This window comes from Coccinella septempunctata, chromosome 6, assembly GCF_907165205.1.
Source record: "Coccinella septempunctata chromosome 6, icCocSept1.1, whole genome shotgun sequence".
Lineage (NCBI taxonomy): Eukaryota > Metazoa > Arthropoda > Insecta > Coleoptera > Coccinellidae > Coccinella > Coccinella septempunctata.
Genome location: NC_058194.1, coordinates 13,765,960 through 13,784,047, shown reverse-complemented (window position 1 = coordinate 13,784,047; position 18,088 = coordinate 13,765,960). Strand labels below are relative to the sequence as shown.

Here is an 18,088-nt window from a genome sequence, read left to right as displayed (position 1 = left end):
TAATCATATTGTCTTTAGGAACTGACTTTATTTATTTTATTCCTTGGATACAAATGAACTTAACAAGTACTACTTTCAGAAGTCGTTATTCTCTATCCGTTCTTTTCAAGGCTTGATAAAAATAAAATTCCATCTAATCAATCTAGGTAATTCAACATAGTAAAAATTCACTTTACTCTGGATACCGTATACTGGGGAATAAAATTTCTGGAACTGGCAACGCTGATCACTAGCCACTCTAGCCAGCTGAGCAGCTGCAGAAACGAGAAACGGCAGTACGTGAGATTTGGGTTTCATTCGAAGAAGCGCAAGCCGAACAAGGAAGCATTCATTGGTGCCATTTTGATTTTGTCGTTTGCGCGTTGTCTCGATCGTTTTGTGTGTTTGTGTGAGACTAACGTGTGTATTGATATGGAACGAAATAAATTCCAGTTTGATTACCACTTGATTCTTGGTAAGTAACTTATTTCCTCTTTAACGTTTTCCATCTACTTACACGTGTTATTAAATCTATCCATTTGTGCCATAATGTCACCGAAGTATTTGTATATGTTCATTTTTATTATTTTTCATCGCAATTCAACTGTTTCACCCTAGGTCTTACCTTACCACAACCAGGTTGAACGAGAGGAATTTTCGAATTAATCTTTATTCTATTTATAATATCTATTTTAACATGTGATTGGGAGGTAATGAATTCCATGTTTTATGGATTTCTACTCGTATTTTCATTTTTTGATATTTGTTTACGTATTTATGCAAATTATATCATTTGATTAAAGTTGTATCATACTGTAACGTTTCCTTCGCTTGATTAAAACGTCCAACTTATTAAAATTATTTATTTACACTTAATAAACTTATAACTCACAAACTAACTATTTCACTACTATTTATTTCCACTCTTATTTATTTCCACTAGTCGCTTGCACTGTAACTGTACTTGTACTTGCCTACCTGCTCCTCCGCTGGGCTTATATAGGCGCCGGAAACATTCAGGTACCTTCGCGAACCTTTCGCGATTCTTCCAGAAGGAAGCGACCGCCCTGGTTCTCGAAAGGTCCGACCGCAAGGGCCGGACTGGTTACACTGTCCCCTCCTCAAGCCTGTTCTGTCCCAGAACAGATTTAGTGAATTTCTCCGAGGACCGTGGCGAAACTTGCACTCATCACCATTCCTACAGTAGCCATTCTGATGGAAGTAGCACTCCACAGTTTTTCCAGGCTCCCTGGCCTGCTTTGGGTTGAAACTGCACACCAGGATCCGTATACCAGTCCCCTGAAATACCACCTCCAGCATGCTTCGCACAACTCGCCAATTTAGCTGGTCCAATCCACAACCGAGCTTGGGAACAGCTAATTTCCTAACCCCAAAGCGTTGAAGGTCTTCTTTCAAGCTATGCAGTGCCGTCCATAGATTCTGGTAGGTTGGCTTCTGATAGGAATGTTGCTTTGTGACTAAGTAATAAATGAACCGACCTTCAGCTTCAATTTCAAAACGTTCCCGATTCTTGGCTGCTGTCGCAATAGTTGTTCCTGACGTCCAAATTTATTTCTGAATACTCTGGCTATTCCTTTGCTCATACGAAGGTCCTCCGCTACGCAATGAGCGAGAGAGTATTCCTCAGACACGGTAAAGAGATCTTGATGTACTTCCTGTGTAACGCCGAACCGTGCAACGCGTGTCTCACCATAACAATCCATAAACTTCTGGTAATCGCTGCTACCTTGCATCGGGGCTTCCACAAGACGTACCTCTTCTTTGTCCTGCGCGTACGGGGCTAATCGGTTGAAATGGACAGCCTTTGGTTTTCCTCTGGGGAGCTTCCTTATCCGGTAAACTACATCATTTATCCTCTTGATTATTTCATACGGTCCCTCCCACTGTCTCTGCAGCTTTGGTGAAAAACCTTTCCTCCTTTGTGGATTATGTAGCTACACCAGATCTCCAGTGGTGAATCCACCTTCAATAGCCTTGATGTCGTAGCGCATTTTCATTCGGTCACTTGCTTGCTGCATTTGATTGCGTACCTTGTCATGAATGTAATCCAGCTTGTTCCTTAATTTACTAACGTAGTCCTCCCCAGCTACGTCTTCTCCAGGCTTACATCCAAACTCTAAGTCGCAAGGCAGCCTTATTTCTCGGCCGAACATTATACTGGATGGAGTTTCCTTGGTAGATTCTTGAACCGAAGATCTATATGCCATGGTGAATAGATGTAAATATTCATCCCAATCCCGCTGGTGATCAGAAACTACTTTGGCTAGATGTTTTCCCATGGTCCGATTCATTCGTTCGACCATGCCGTCTGATTGTGGATGAAGAGGTGTAGTTCTTGTTTTGTGAATCCCCAATTTGCTGCATACTTCTTGGAATAACTTCGATTCAAAATTTCTGCCTTGATCACAATGCAGCTCAAGAGGTATTCCAAATCTGCAGAAGAATTCTCTGACCAATTTATCAGCTACCGTACTTGCCTCTTGATTAGGAATACCGTAGGCTTCCACCCATTTCGTGAAATAGTCCATCGCTACCAAAATGTACTTGTTTCCATGGTCTGTTTCGGGAAAGGGGCCAGCGATGTCGATAGCTACTCGTTCCATGGGGGATCCGACGTTATATTGCCTCATTGGTGCTTTTCCTTTACCATAAGGTCCGTTAGCAGCAGCACAAACCTTGCATCTTCTACACCAATCTTTAACGTCCCTCTTACAATTTAGCCAATAAAATCGCTGCCTGACTTTTTCCAACGTCTTGGTTATCCCGAAATGTCCACCTGAAGTTCCATTATGTAGTCTGGTCAGAATGTCTGTCACACGGCTCTTCGGCACAATCAACTGAAGTCTCTGCTCAGTTCCATCTTCATTTTCCCAGCAACGTTTCAGAAGACCTCCATCAATCTTCAGCGTTTCCCATTGTGCCCAAAACGACTTTATATTCTGGCTCAGTTTGGATACTTCTTCCCAAGTAGGTCGTCTACCGCTCTTCTTCCAACTCAGGATTATTTTCAAGTCGTTATCTTCTTCTTGTGCTCTTTGAATTTCTTCAGGTAGCCAGTCGTCTTCGATTACGGTAGTCCGCCTTAAATCGATCTTTTCTTCCAGGCGCGAACAATGGCTGGAATTCTGGGGACACTCGATGGTTTTGGTCGAGCCATTGTTTACCACAGCGACTCCTTTTATTTTCCCAGCTGTAGCCCTTTCAAATTCTGGACGATTTTGCTTGAAATGCCTCCTTTTGTTGCAGTTCCAGCACACAGCATCCTTTTTCCTAGCAAGCAATATTCTGCGGACTTTTTCTCTGACAATGTCCTCAATAGATCGGTCTGTTTCTTGGACTTGTCTTACACGAAGGTGTCCTCTATGCGACGCTTGCTTCGCTGCCTCAATTTCCAAAGCCTGGGCTAAGGCATCATCAATGGTTCTAGGGCGTGCTAGTCTCAGGGCTTGTTGTATTTCACTATCCTTTATCCCATCCACGAATGTCTGGATTGATAGCTGTTCCAGGAAGCTATCTGGAGCAGATGGATAAGCCAGCCTGACTAATCTCGCCACATCAGCTTCAAACTCCTGGAGATTTTCCCCTGTTTTCTGCACTCGGTTCTTTATTTGTGCATGGTATACTTGTTGTAGATGAGCATCACCATATCTCATCTGAAGTTTCGATGTAAGAACTTCGTAACAGGCTTGTTGACTCTCCGGGATCGTCTGCAGAATGTTGAGTGCCTCTCCTCGTAGAGCGATTATTAATGCCGTGGCTTTTTCGTTGTCGTTCCAATTGTTCACCAGGGCAGCAGCTTCAAACTGTTTTTGATATGTCGACCAGGGTATTTTTCCATCAAAAGTTGGAGGCTTGATCTTCATTCTACTACCTTCGCCGTTATTTTCCGCTTTCGCTGTGTTGTAGGGTGTTGAAGCCAGAATATCTGTTCTGTTTGACGTTTTTTCAAGGAATCTATCAATTTGGAATGATGTTCAATTATTCCTGCCATTTCTTCCAATTTTCCATTAACGTCGTCATAAACTTTGTCAAACTTTTCGTCAACTCTTTCATAAACTTTGTCAAACTTTTCATCAACTCTTTCATAAACTTCGTCAAATTTTTCGTTCACTATATCAAACTTCTCGTCTACTTTTTCAAATTTTTCATTTATGGTTTCCAGTTTCTTATCCAATTTGTCTGTAAGTTGACTCACCACATTGTTACAATTTTCCTTAATCTGGTCCATTTTCTCATCAATTTTCTCATTCAATCTTCTAGAATTTTCTTCCAATTGTTCATTTAACTTACAAGAGTTCTCGTCCATTTTCTCATTCAATTTTCTCAAAAAGTCCATTACCGCTTGAGTCTCCATCGCGTTCTGCAGTCTTGTGGTCACTGGCATGAACTCCAAATATCCAAAATTATTTATTTAATTCGAGCGATGTTGAACCGCACACGTGACACCAATGTAACGTTTCCTTCGCTTGATTAAAACGTCCAACTTATTAAAATTATTTATTTACACTTAATAAACTTATAACTCACAAACTAACTATTTCACTACTATTTATTTCCACTAGTCGCTTGCACTGTAACTGTACTTGTACTTGCCTACCTGCTCCTCCGCTGGGCTTATATAGGCGCCGGAAACATTCAGGTACCTTCGCGAACCTTTCGCGATTCTTCCAGAAGGAAGCGACCGCCCTGGTTCTCGAAAGGTCCGACCGCAAGGGCCGGACTGGTTACAATACTTCATACTGTGAATGTTTTGCAGTAGCTTTTGGTGAAAGGACAAAATATGAAGAAGCGACAGATGCCGAAATAATACACAGTGTTACCCATACGGATATGGTTTGATGACTTCAGATGGTGGACGGAATAAAAAGTGAGTTTTATAATTTTTTCATATCCTGAGATTTTTTGCTTTTCTTCAGTTCACCCTCAGAATAGAATGAATTTTGTGTTTCTTTTCACGACTACTTGCTGTGCGAGTTGCTGTCGAAATAGAATCTGCTCTAAAATTGTTCTCGTGAAGTGAATTTTTTTAGGGCTTTTATTGTTTTGTAAATAATGACTTCACTTTATAGAGTGTGAGAATTTAACTTCAAACAAATTCTGTGAAAAGGGCAGTTTTTTTCTAAATATACTAGCACAGGTTGATTAGTATTTTTAAATGGAGCTTTCTTGAGTGAGGGAATATTATACTGTAATTTGATACATTTATCGAAATTTTTTCAATTTTTTCCGAGGGGGTAACCACTTTCGAAATCGATGTACTTACATGTACTTACATGTACTTACATGTAAGTACATTTTTCACATAGTTGTTATCCTCTCCATTTCTGAATGTTTTATCACGTTACACTTAAGTATGTACCAAATATTAAAGTCTTATTTCTTGTCGTTGGAAAGATATTCAACAAACATCGACTAATTCGAAAACGAGGGAATCTGATTCAACTCGAAAAAATAACTCGGTTATTTCAAAAATTGAATGACACGAGGTTCTTGATAATCGTTTTCTGTCAAATAAAAAGTTGAGAGTAGCAGCGAAGATTAACGAGGATATTCATTAGTTTGTCGTTCTGTGGGTCACAACGTTTGTTAAAAAATCGAACAAAAGAATATGAAATAAAAACTTTATATTTGTGTGCGTAAGTGTAACATAAGGGTAATCATAAAAAAATTAGAATTGTCCTCTGAAAAAATCATCACTGACGTCATGTCTGAAATTAAGGTCACGCTCTACAACATTTTTCTGAATGAAAAATAGCGCAACTTAAACTACCGATCGCTCTGTTCTGGCATATTTACAACAACAAAAACTGCCTTTGATTTACTGAATTTGTTCAAAGTTACACACTTGCACTATAAAATCTTCTGTTAACATCTATTTGTTCTAATACCAAAATCACACCGATCAGGAATTTGACAAGTTGAAGAAAACATATTTCAGTAAAGTGAATCTTTTCAGTACTATAAATATTCCATACCACCAATGTAGTATCATCTAGTACTGACAGGTTGTTTATAAATAATTTTTACACCAGTTGGCGTCAATTTCGAAATTCTATGATGTTATTCAGTTCAGAACCCTTTAGTAAGGAGCATCATTCGAAGCCAAATGCTATGCAACAATCTTTAATAAAGACCCCGTATTTACTGCTGCTCAATTAATTTTCTGAAAAGTACATATTAATTACTTTTCCTCCAATTTTGCCATAATTACCCCAATTATTCATAGAAGAACTTTCATGACCCTAAATTCACAAAAAATGGAACTTTCTGTTTCTGAAAAATCATAAAAATATATTTATTCCAGGATTGCCAGTAGCCAACGACAATATCCGTTTCAATTATCTGCAGATCCTGATGACGAAGATAAAGAATTCGTGTATATTGATACATATTTTAATGTAGTTAATGAAAAATGAATAAATTTTTTTAACTGATTTTGATCTATTCAATACAAATATAACCTTGTTATACTCTTTCAGGAAAACCTTATACATATAAATATAATGTTCCTCAAAAAATATCTTGCGAGATCTTTGAACAATATTTAGCAAGGGACTTTATGAAATACAAATCCTCAAAAATTTGGTATTACTTTGAAGATATATGTTCAAAGTATTGCTCAATTCTTCAGGAACATGTATTTTATGAAGTTATTCAGCTACCCTGGCGAAATATTGTTCAGAGACTTCGAAAGATATTTTTTTGCATATTGCAGAAATATTTAAAGTCAGATAACGCTGAATATAATTCAAAACAATTCCTAAATTTTTATGGAAATATTTCCTATTATTGCATATAAATCTTCCAAAAATATTTCTAGAAAGATTCCAGCAACTTTACACAAACATCGCAGAAATATATTTCGTAACATTTCAGACCCCCTCGTTGGAAGAGTTCGAAAACCTCTTCTGAAGATTTCAGTAAACATTTTCTTCAATTAGAAGAAATCTTGCGTAAATATTCCATGTAATATTACTATGATCTTTAGAAGAGATTTCACATAATGTTGTAGAAAATATTTCAAAAATCTATATGAAATATTTCATGAAATATTTCAATGTGAGAAAAAGTAGGACATAACTTTATTTCATGAATATTTCAACGAAAGATTTCTTAAATATTCAAAACCTTGCGTACAAATATTTCATAAATATTTGACAAATATCCCATGCTATGTGGGTAGCTATACACTACCTCTACATACACAAAGTCCCTTGAATTTCTGGTATTTTTATGGTATGTAACGGTTATATAGAGGAAACTGATAGATATGCACAGAAATTCATGGATGTAGAATATTCACCACAGTAATGAAAATCTATATTCCGAAAACAATTACTTCACATTAAATCGTTTGTGAGATATGACTCAACATAATATTTTCAACAGCCTGCGTATCTTTTCAACTAAGCCAAATTAGAAAGAAAAATGATAAGGGAAAAAGAGTTTCTTCTGAACTCAGGAATCTTTTGTTGGAATAAATGTGCAAGTCATACTTTCGAGGAATGTATTATTATGAAGAGAAATCTGTTTATCTTTCGTTTCTCCTTTCATATGATTCGGATGTTTATTGAAAATTACATTATTTATAAAGTATCACCAGCATGTGACAGGCTAGGTGAAAGTCTCCTCAACACTTTTAGTTCATTTACGCACTGCTTTTAATTATTATTTTCAATAAGTTTCGTCCAGATAGCCTTCTCCACTTTCGAGGAATGCATTACTTTGATGAAAAATCTGTTTATCTTTCGTTTCTCCTTTCATATGTTTCGTATGTTTATTAAAAATTATATTATTTATAAAGTATCACCAGCATGTGACAGGCTAGGTGAAAGTCTTCCCAATACTTTGAGTTCATTTACGCACTGCTTTTAATTATTATTTTCAATAAGTTTCGTCCAGATAGCCTACCCCACTTTCGAGGAATGCATTACTTTGATGAAAAATCTGTTTATCTTTCGTTTCCCTTTCATATGTTTCGTATGTTTATTAAAAATTACATTATTTATAAAGTATCACCAGCATGTGACAGGCTAGGTGAAAGTCTTCTCAACACTTTTAGTTCATTTACGCACTGCTTTTAATTATTATTCTCAATAAGTTTCGTCCAGTTAGCCTACTCCACTTTCGAGGAATGCATTATTTTGAAGAAAAATCTGTTTATCTTTCGTTCCTCCTTTCATATGTTTCGTATGTTTTTAAAAATTACATTATTTATAAAGGATCACCAGCATGTGACAGGCTAGGTGAAAGTCTTTTCAACAATTTTAGTTCATTCACGCACTGCTGTTAATTTTTATTTTCAAAAAGTTTCGTCCAGATAGCTTACTCCACTTCTAACGACACAAGTTCTGTCAATTTATCTTGATATAGGCCTCCAATGACAATATCAGCTTCCCGATGAAGTGGTGACCTGCGCCTTCTTTGCTACATCTTCTTGTGAGCGGCATTACACTAGCAGGGCACCTCAAAAAATTTTTACGATTTTATGCCCTCGTTCTGCTCTCATTTTGCTCCATTTTCTCACCACTCAGTTTATTTTGTTCATCTATATACAATGAGCTAAAGACAATTCAAACTGCCCTGCTGGTGTATTATTACACCAGCAGGGCACCTCAACGGTTCTTTCCAATATTGGTATCATTCGAAAGCTGTCGTTTTGCTCACCAGTCTGTTCGTTTTGTTCATTTATACTTTATACGAGTTTTCAGAGAAGAAAAAAACACAGATATCCCACAAGCTAGGGTGAGAACAAAAAATTTTCTCCTCCAAAAACTCGTAAAGTATAAATGAGCAAAACAAACGGACTGATGAGCAGAACGGAGCAAAACAACTGCTTCCGATCGAAACCAATATCGGAAAGATCCGTTGAGGTGCCCTGCTAGTGTAATATTACACCAGCAGGGCACTTTTGATTATCTATATCTCGGTAACGGTAAGTTGTAGAGAAAAAATAATTGCAGATTTAAAAGGGCAAAACGAGAGCAAAACGCAGATATCCCACAAGCTAGGTTAGGAAAAAGAAAGTTTTTTCTTCTCTGAAAACTCGTAAACTATAAATGAACAAAACGAACGGACTGGTGAACAAAACGGAGCAAAACGAGAGCTTTCGAGTGATACCAATATTGGAAAGATCCCTTGAAGTGCTGGTGTAATATTACACCAGCAGGGCACTTTGAATTGTCTATAGCTCATTGTATATAGGTGAGCAAAATATACTGAGTGGTGAGCAAAACGGAGAAAATGAAAGCCAACCGAGGGCATAAAAATCGTAAAAATTATTCGAGGTGCCTGCTAGTGTAATGCAGCTAGAGTGGATTACATTTGACGAAAAAATGTCGGTTTCAAGATAGTATAGACAGAGAGAACGGAAACAATTTTCTTTATTCTGTGATGCAGAATTCTACATCTTCTTAATTTGTTCTAGTGTTGTTTGTTGTTTTTAACAGAAATTACTAGACTCTGGTAAAGGCATTCTGCAGCACAAAATTTCACAAATTCGAATCTGTAAGTTTCGAATGGTCTATTTTTTCAATTTCCAATAATGAACAAAAACATTATTCTCTAGAAATCATACTCAAACACAGAACCAAAGTGGGGCAGGAACATAACATAACACTTATAAAAACATTTTTGAAGAACAGAAGACATCACGCAATTATAGGAAATACAAGAAGCTCAGAGGAGAGGGTGTTGAAGGGAGTACCGCAGGGATCAGTGATAGGTCCACTTTTGTATCTCTTGTATGTGAAAGATCTTGAAGCTGCAGGATTGGAGGCACTGTACTGCATGTTTGCTGACGACACAGCGTTGTTCTATGAGGGTAGGATCTAGACGTTTTGCTGCAGAAATTTGAAGCTGACCTCAAAAGTTTCCAGGACTGGCTAATCAAAAACAGGCTCATCTTGAATGTGGATAACACGGTTGCTCTTCTTTTCAGTCAGAAAAATAAACCCACGAAACCACTTAACATAAAACTTAACGAAATCAAGATCAAACAAAAAAATGTGCACACCTACCTTGGATTAAATATCGATACAAAACTGGAATGGAATGTACACGTAGATTATTTGTCACTTAAACTTATACCTTTGATTGGAGCATTGAGAAGAGTCAGTCCCTATCTCAGTAAACAAGCGAAAAAGTCTATATATTATTCGAATATACATTCTGTGCTCACCAACTTGATTAGTATATGGTCAAATACAACTATCGGCAATTTTCAGAGAATGCAAAGACTACAGAATCGAGCACTGAAGGCCATATACAATTTACCACATGATACTCCAACAGCTAAGCTATATGATAATCTCGGTATACCCAACATGAAGACCACGAAGGTTGTTGAGTAGTGCAAACATGTACAAAATCGAGCATAGCCTGCTCAAATTCACTGAAGTGAAGAAAAGACTGAACGTTCATAATTACCAGATCAGACAACGGAACAACTACCATCTAGATAACATAAGAACAAATAGAGCCAAAAATTCACCTTTCTACCAAGCGACAACGATATACAACAACTTACCACAATAAATAAAACAGAAAAAATCCTTCAGGTTGTTCACTGGGGCGCACAAAAGATACATAATGACACATCCAACATAGTGTTCACTTTTCTATGATGTTTTTGTCTAAATTATATTATTCTGCGGAAACATCATGATTGGTGATTTGTAGAATTATGTTCATAAATAAAATAAATAAATAATCTCTGAAAATATTCATAACACAAAAAATTACTCAATACTGAAGTCGCTGAACGATAATCCACTCAACGCTAAGGAGGCCATTATGGGAGGCCAAATTCACCTTTGAATGAAATATGGGATAGTGCCTTTGAGTATTCAACTCAATGGTAGTTGAATGAATGGAAGTTTCCCCTGATAAGGGGTATAATTTTTCAGAAATAATCGTTAATATAGGGGAGAGTTCCTTTGAATTGGACGGCCCATGAACCGGACGCTTCAGTTTTTTAAAACACTCGATGGTGATTTGGCATCCTTTACGTAAATCCCATTTTCGCAACAAGGCGCGAGCCACAGGGTCAGCCATTTTACAAGAGATCTCGATCGATGTTGCGAAAATGGGATTTACGTAAGGGATGCTAAATTGCTATCGAGTGTACTAGAAAACTGTAGCGTCCGGTTCATGGGCTGTCCAGTTCAAAGGAACTCTCCCCTACATTATACTACATTTCCTTGTTCAATCAAATCATGTTCCAATCGTTATATTCGTTATACACAGGTTTATCGTTAGTACAAATACACGTACAAATCTAACCCCACAAATTTCAACATGACGGGCATATTGATGAGGCAGACGTAGTAATGTAGGGGAACGAACTGGGAGCAAAATTCATCTTTAATATAATAAAATGCATATTAGACTCCCCGAAATGAAAATTCGAACCCCTGGTACATAGATTGATGAATTAGCATCATTTCTCACTACTAGACATAATTGAATGAGTCTCGCATCAAGCAATTTTATAGCTGATGAATGTAAGTTTGATGTACCTTCAATAATTCGCGAATCAAATCTAATTTCGATAGAATTAAATGTCGTACGATAGAGTCAATGATAACCGCAAAGTTTGAATAATCATAATGTAATTGTTTTCACGTAATAAGAGTTGAACGAGTAGTTGAACATACATATTTGAAAGAAAATTATAGAGTTTCATACTCAATGAGAGAAAACATGCAATATAATATAATAATGAACAGTTTTTTTCAATAATTTATTCAAGGTGTTGCATTGCTAACAAATTTAGGATATTAATTTCTGATTTAATTAGAGTCGAAAAGCTTCTGTAGACCTTTTTCTGGAAATGATTCGTTTCCAAGATACAGGGCCTTACTTGTTCTCAAAATAACTAGCAAATTCAGCCATCCATGAGGAGAAGAGTGGCCCCTTGTATCCTAGCTAGAAGTGGCAATTTTGAACAATTCTTTCAATTTGAAAATCGTTTTGATGTAATGAAATTCATTGTTCGTGTGCTCTACTCGAGTATTTTTTTGATAACAAACGATTTTTCAATTTCAAACCCACTGAAATATTGTGAATCCTAGAGAAAAAACGCACAGATTTTTTTGTTCCCACTCCGCTGTAGGTGCTCAAGATGAAGTATTCAAAATGGTGTAATTATCTCTCTTAGCATTCCATATTTATGAAATCTCATTCCAATATCTCAAGCCGTTTCGAAAATATCGATGAATTCGTTATTTATTTGGAGTAAATTCCACTCTTTGTATCTTGAAAATGAGCCATTTCGCACAAAGGCCTAAAAACCTTACTAACTCCAATAAACTCAGATATCAATATGTTGATAGCAATGTATACGAAGCAAGGATCAATCTGTATAATGAGGACACAATTATGAGGAAACTCCTCAACAGCAGTTGGACCATTAATTGTTGAATTCAGGTGATTTTTGACAGGTTACTAGGTCGACGATTTATCACAAAACCAACTTTTTGGAAAAAAGGTATACTACTTTCGACTTTATTTCAAAATCCTCATCAGAGCTCTGAAATGGAAGAACAAAACTGCAACAATTTCGGATGTTCGAAACTTAGACTAAAGATTAAAATCTTGTTTTTAAAAAACTTATTTCTAAAATACATACACACTTAATTATATAAGTGAGGAAACTTATGAGAATTTTCAACATTTTCACCTTTTGTGGTTTCGTTGTCATAAATTACGTTGTCATAAATTAAAATTTTGGATAGAATAACTGTACTGCTCGCATCTGAATCTTTGAAAATACTAATGTGATGTCATTAAATTATTAACATAGATGTTCCTGGAGTGTGCCCAGATTATTATGGCAAATTACACACTCGGGTTGGACAACATCTATTTATTTTAGATTTTTCCAATTGAATACGCGGTATTTAACTATTTTATATAATTTCTTTTGTTGTTGGAATTTTTCTTCTGTTTTATGGATATCATCTCATCTAATAACCGTTTTTTAAAATTTACTTGCCTACCTAATATTCCCACTGAGCCAGGATCGAAGTCAAAGGGATGAAGAAGACTTCTTATATGTTCCGCTAGTGCCGTATTATTTTCCTTTTTGTTTATTAGGATTTAGGATGTTGAGGGAGTGTCTTGTGTGTTCAGAAATTCGGTCCTCAAGTTAGCGGCAGTTTGACCAATGTATGTGGCTGGACAGTCGTTACAGGATATTTTATATACAATATTAATTCTTTTAATAATTAATTGATGATTCAATTCAATACTCAATGAATAGGTTTCGTAATATTACAGTACAGTGATTGAAATTCCAAGTTGGTTTGTCGCTGGGGATGTCTGGTGTACAAGATTGGGGATGTACCGGGATGTCTTGGGGATGTCCGGGGAAATCCGGGGATGTCTTGGGGATGTCCGGGTATGTCCGGGGATATCATGGGATGTCCGAGGATGTCTTGGGGATGTCAGGGGATGTCTTAAGGATGTCAGGGGATGTCTGAGGGTTGTCCGGTGAATATCTGAATTGTATTTATGGGCATATCTACTGAGATATCGATTAAAAATTATTCAATTCAAGTTGTATAATATCAGAGTGATCCGTATTATTGGATAAATAGGACTCAATAACCAAAATTTAATGATTTTTACGTGAAAAAACTTTACACACAAATCGATATGAATCCTTCAATCAATTGCTCAATCTTTGTGATCGTCAAATAGTAAAGATGTAGCGTTAAATCGTTATTCTACCTGAAATTTTGAATTATGAAATCAAGAATCTAGGATTTTCCATCGACAGAAAATATCGCATTTTAAAAGCAATGCGAGAAAGTATGGTGCTGCTAGTAGTTTCATAGATTCCACATAGTTATCAGTGCTACAGATTTCACAAATTTAATTCCAAAAAAAATAGAATTCTGTTTCCTTCGCACAGAATGTTGTAGGTACATTTATATAGACAAGATTATGAGCGACCAAGGCACCTTTAGATGCCATATCTAGCGATTAGATCCACTAGGAGGTAGCTGAAAAAATAGTTCTTCGGATATAATCACACTTTAACAGAATATTTCTGGCAGAGAAAGTGCTGTTTTTTATCCGTGAATCATTGAATCATGAATTTTTCTATGAAGCTTTTCATGATTGAAAACTTGTACATCGAAAAATGGGTATATAATATATAATATTTGTAATAGCGTATTCGTTAATATAAAATGGTGCGTGTATGTGGAGTTCCTGAAAACTAAGACCAAGGAAGAAAGAGGGAAAATGAAAAATCCCATTGTCACATGATCGCCGTCTGTCAATTAGATTGGTTCTCGAGTTGGTTCTCCCCTTGCTTCTTAGGAACTCAGCACAAACCCAGTATTTGAGTATTAGATATTTCCGGTCTTTAAAGCCATAGTTCTTCATGCTGTGGTAGGCATCTCCAAAGAAATTTGGTTCTAATATTGTATCTAACCGGTTTTAACCCCTCATTGATAATAAAGTAGTATGGTCAGGTGGAGTTGTATTCCTATCCCCACCCGGCGAGCACGGAAACGTTGCCAGCTCTTATGTATCCGCATACCCTATTTTGCATTGGTTTCAAATTCGTCTTATTGGTGACAGGTATCCAAGCGCTATGTAGCTCAGGACTCTGTTTTTTCTGTTGAAATTATTTTGTTTGTTTATAGATCTCGATGGCTTCATATCACATCACCGGATGATAACTATTTATGTTGGTGGTTATTTTTGTCCTTTCTTCAAGGAATGCTATGCTTGGGCCGACTTATATGTCTTATCCAATAGAGAACAGAGTTCGTGTTTTTTCCGTCTCGTGTGAAGGCTATGTAACCTTACTGCAATCGCGAGGTATTTTAAGCACTTGCTTACGATAATGAGTATATTCTGCCTTAGGCACTCTTCATCACCTTTATTAGTTTTGTGTCGGCTTATTTCTTTTTCTCCATTGTGTTTTCTAAGAAGTTTTCGACATCTGACCATCACACTATGGAACGGAACTCAAATGAGCCTTGGTGTCAGAAACCTTTTTTTCTTCATTGGTTATTTATAGACCATTTAATTTTTTTTCGTTGTATATTCATTGGACATGGAGACATAACTCAAAAAATTCATCAATTCTTTTAGATACTGCGGCTCACACTTACGTCGTACGTAAAGAAAAAAATTAAAAAAGAAAGATTCGAATTAATTGAATCCAATCATTCAATCTTTAAAATAAGGAAAGGGTTGGTAGGAAAACCTCATCGAACACAGAATTATCCTCAAAAACAAAAAGTAATTTCTGAAACAGATAGTGAGGGTTGCTATTTCAAAAAACTCTAACTACCATCCAACCCTTGCAGAGGGTGCATATAGCAAACTCCTCAACTGAACATGAAAGAGTTGCGTGATTTAAAATGAAGGTTTCGTAGATTTCAGAAAATTCAAATAATTTTTTTGTCGTGGAAGGCCCAGGTTTCCACTATTCTTGTTTGTCCGAAAAAAACTCGGAAAATTTCCTCCTGTTTTGCCCAAAGTATATTCGAGAGAAAAATAAAAATGGCAAGGAAGTATCATATTTCTAGTAAAAAGTTGCTCCAGAAAATCTTTATTTCTTCCGGATATATTAAAGAATAGGATAGTTGTAATATACTACATTTTCGACTTTGACAAAATATAGAAATTTAGTCATATCTCAAAAACTGATTATTGTACCGGAAAAAGATTTCCCTCTTACAAGTTTTCACAATAATTCATTTTTATTCGGCCTAAATTTTCGAGAAACGGCCAAAATTAAACAATATGAGACAGCAACATCAACTTGCAAATGATCAAAATATCAAGAACATTCATCGTTTTCTGATTCTTTTCGTAGCTATATGACTGCAGACATCTGCTTTTTAAATTTCAATAAACTGAACTGAGTTTGGCAAATTGTCCCTCACTATTCATACTCAACAACTGTATGTAATAAATCATCTCCACTCACGGATAATATAATCAAGTAGATAGCAAGTATATGTCGAAAGAAATTTTTAGTTTTCCATATTAAGTTTTTTTGAGATGTAATAATGTGTGAAAAAGACCCAAGATGTTCGAGAAATTCCAAGGATGTCTTAGGAAGTCCGGGGATGTCTCGTCTTAGTAAATTCGGAGATGTCTGGGGATGTCTTAGGATGTCCCTTCACTATGGGGATGTCTGGTGTACAGATTTTGATCAGCGGTTTACCCCTCGGTTTGTCGCAATACACAAAAAACGTCTTTTTTATTACTGATGATGTATCTACCTTTGAATGAGTTGATAGTGAAAAATCTTTTTAAAAACAACTTTCAAATACTTATTCCTATATGAATTAATGGATTTGATAAGGGCGGAAGTTATTGTTTCTTCCGATAATAAATGGTCTTGAGTTTGACGCTTGATTGTGTTTTGCAAATGTATTCACCCCTTTTCGTACTGTGCAGAGTTCCCCAATTTTCTTGTTTATCGTCGCTCTTCGTTCATCTAGGCACGAAAGACAAAACACTTTTGAAAAGATTCTGGATTTCGAAAATCGTGAAGCTCCATAAGTCACAACTAATGTTCGATTCCAAAAGTTTAGGTAGTAAGTACCTATGATAATTTTACTCCACGATATTTCTGGCGAAGGTGAGAACGTTCTACAGGCATATTTTTACGATACTCTTCGCGGTCATTCTCCGAATAAAGGGTGAAAATCATTGTTTGTACGAATGATAATTTGAATTGACTCAAAAAAGTAGATTTTCGAAAATATATAGGTCGAAATATTAAACGAAAAATACGTCTTGTAGTGAAATTATCACATTTGAACCATATTCTGTGAAGAAATAGGCAACAGGATTTTCTAAGGAGAGTAGAGAGAAGCAGAACGCACTGCAAAAGTGTCTCCAAAAATAGGGATAGTAAGTGAGTCGCTGCGATCGCTAGATGAACTGACCAGCGGAATTCAAAAGGTAATAAAACCAGAACTGCGCTATCACGAACTCAAATACTGTTGTATTTTCGGATGACAATTTTTCCGAAAATAAGAAAATAGGTAAGAAATGACGAAGCAATTTAATGAGTAAATTACATGTCCTGCCTTTGTATAATAGCTGTACGCGTTTTACAAAATGAAAAATTCCTTGAAGTTAAAAGCTTATAACAACCATAATCATGAGACAAGTAGATCATTTTTTGATTTTTCACTGCAACATATAAAAATATGGCCAAGAAAAAATGTTGCTTTTGTTAGATGTCAATAAAAAGATAGGTACACAGAATCTAGAAAAAGATAAATATTTCGTATGGTTACTATAACATACCATAAATAATCTAAGTTCTAAAAATTATCAATTACTCCAATTTCCCTTTGAGTCCAAGTTAATCTCGAATATCTATATCTATATTGGCTCATCTCAGTTTTGATTGATTTTTCACATCCGACTTGTAATGAGCAAATATATTCATGCAACCTCTTCAAAATTGCCCCTTCACGCTTGACTTCAATCATATTTCGAATTAATAGACTATGATGAGAGTCGCAGTGAAATGGACTGGGATGCTATGTAACATATAGCCTATATGGGAAATTGTGTTAGGAATGTTCCCAGAGGGCGTTAATTTGAATTTATGTTGTGAACGAATTGCCCTCACACTGATTGCCATATCTTGGTGTATCCGCAAATACCCCCCAGATAAAAATTGTGAAAATGTAATTTGAAAAACTAATCGCCCCATTTGATGGAGTTTGAAGAGGAACTGATTCGAATAGGGCTTATTCGAGGGGGAGCGGTTTTATTAAGGTATTTCCGACGGAACTCGAGAATTCACTGGTGCAAGAAATAACACACTTATGAATCTCAGATGATTTTTCTTCATGTTTTTCCCGTTATTTCAATGATAATTTTCGGGAGAGATTATTTGGAGTAATTGTGTCGAATTGCAAAATGTCATTCTCAGCAATATGCATTGGTTTCGTGGAAAATCAAAACCTCAGATGATCCATTAATTTTATTTTTTTTTAATATCCGGGTGAATATAGCCATTATCATTTTGTTGTTGTGTTGTATTGCCAACCAAATCTTAGCAGGGTTTGTAAATATAGATTTTGTGCAT

At 36.2% G+C, this 18,088-nt stretch overlaps 1 long non-coding RNA gene across 1 annotated transcript; it reads left to right on the top strand.

Annotated features, from left to right (window-relative positions):
- Nucleotides 1–277: 277 nt before the first annotated feature.
- On the top strand, nucleotides 278–6,434 carry LOC123315682. The gene is made up of 3 exons (XR_006537977.1): nucleotides 278–454; nucleotides 4,757–4,867; nucleotides 6,305–6,434. It is a non-coding gene; the product is annotated as an uncharacterized LOC123315682 (long non-coding RNA).
- Nucleotides 6,435–18,088: the final 11,654 nt, after the last annotated feature.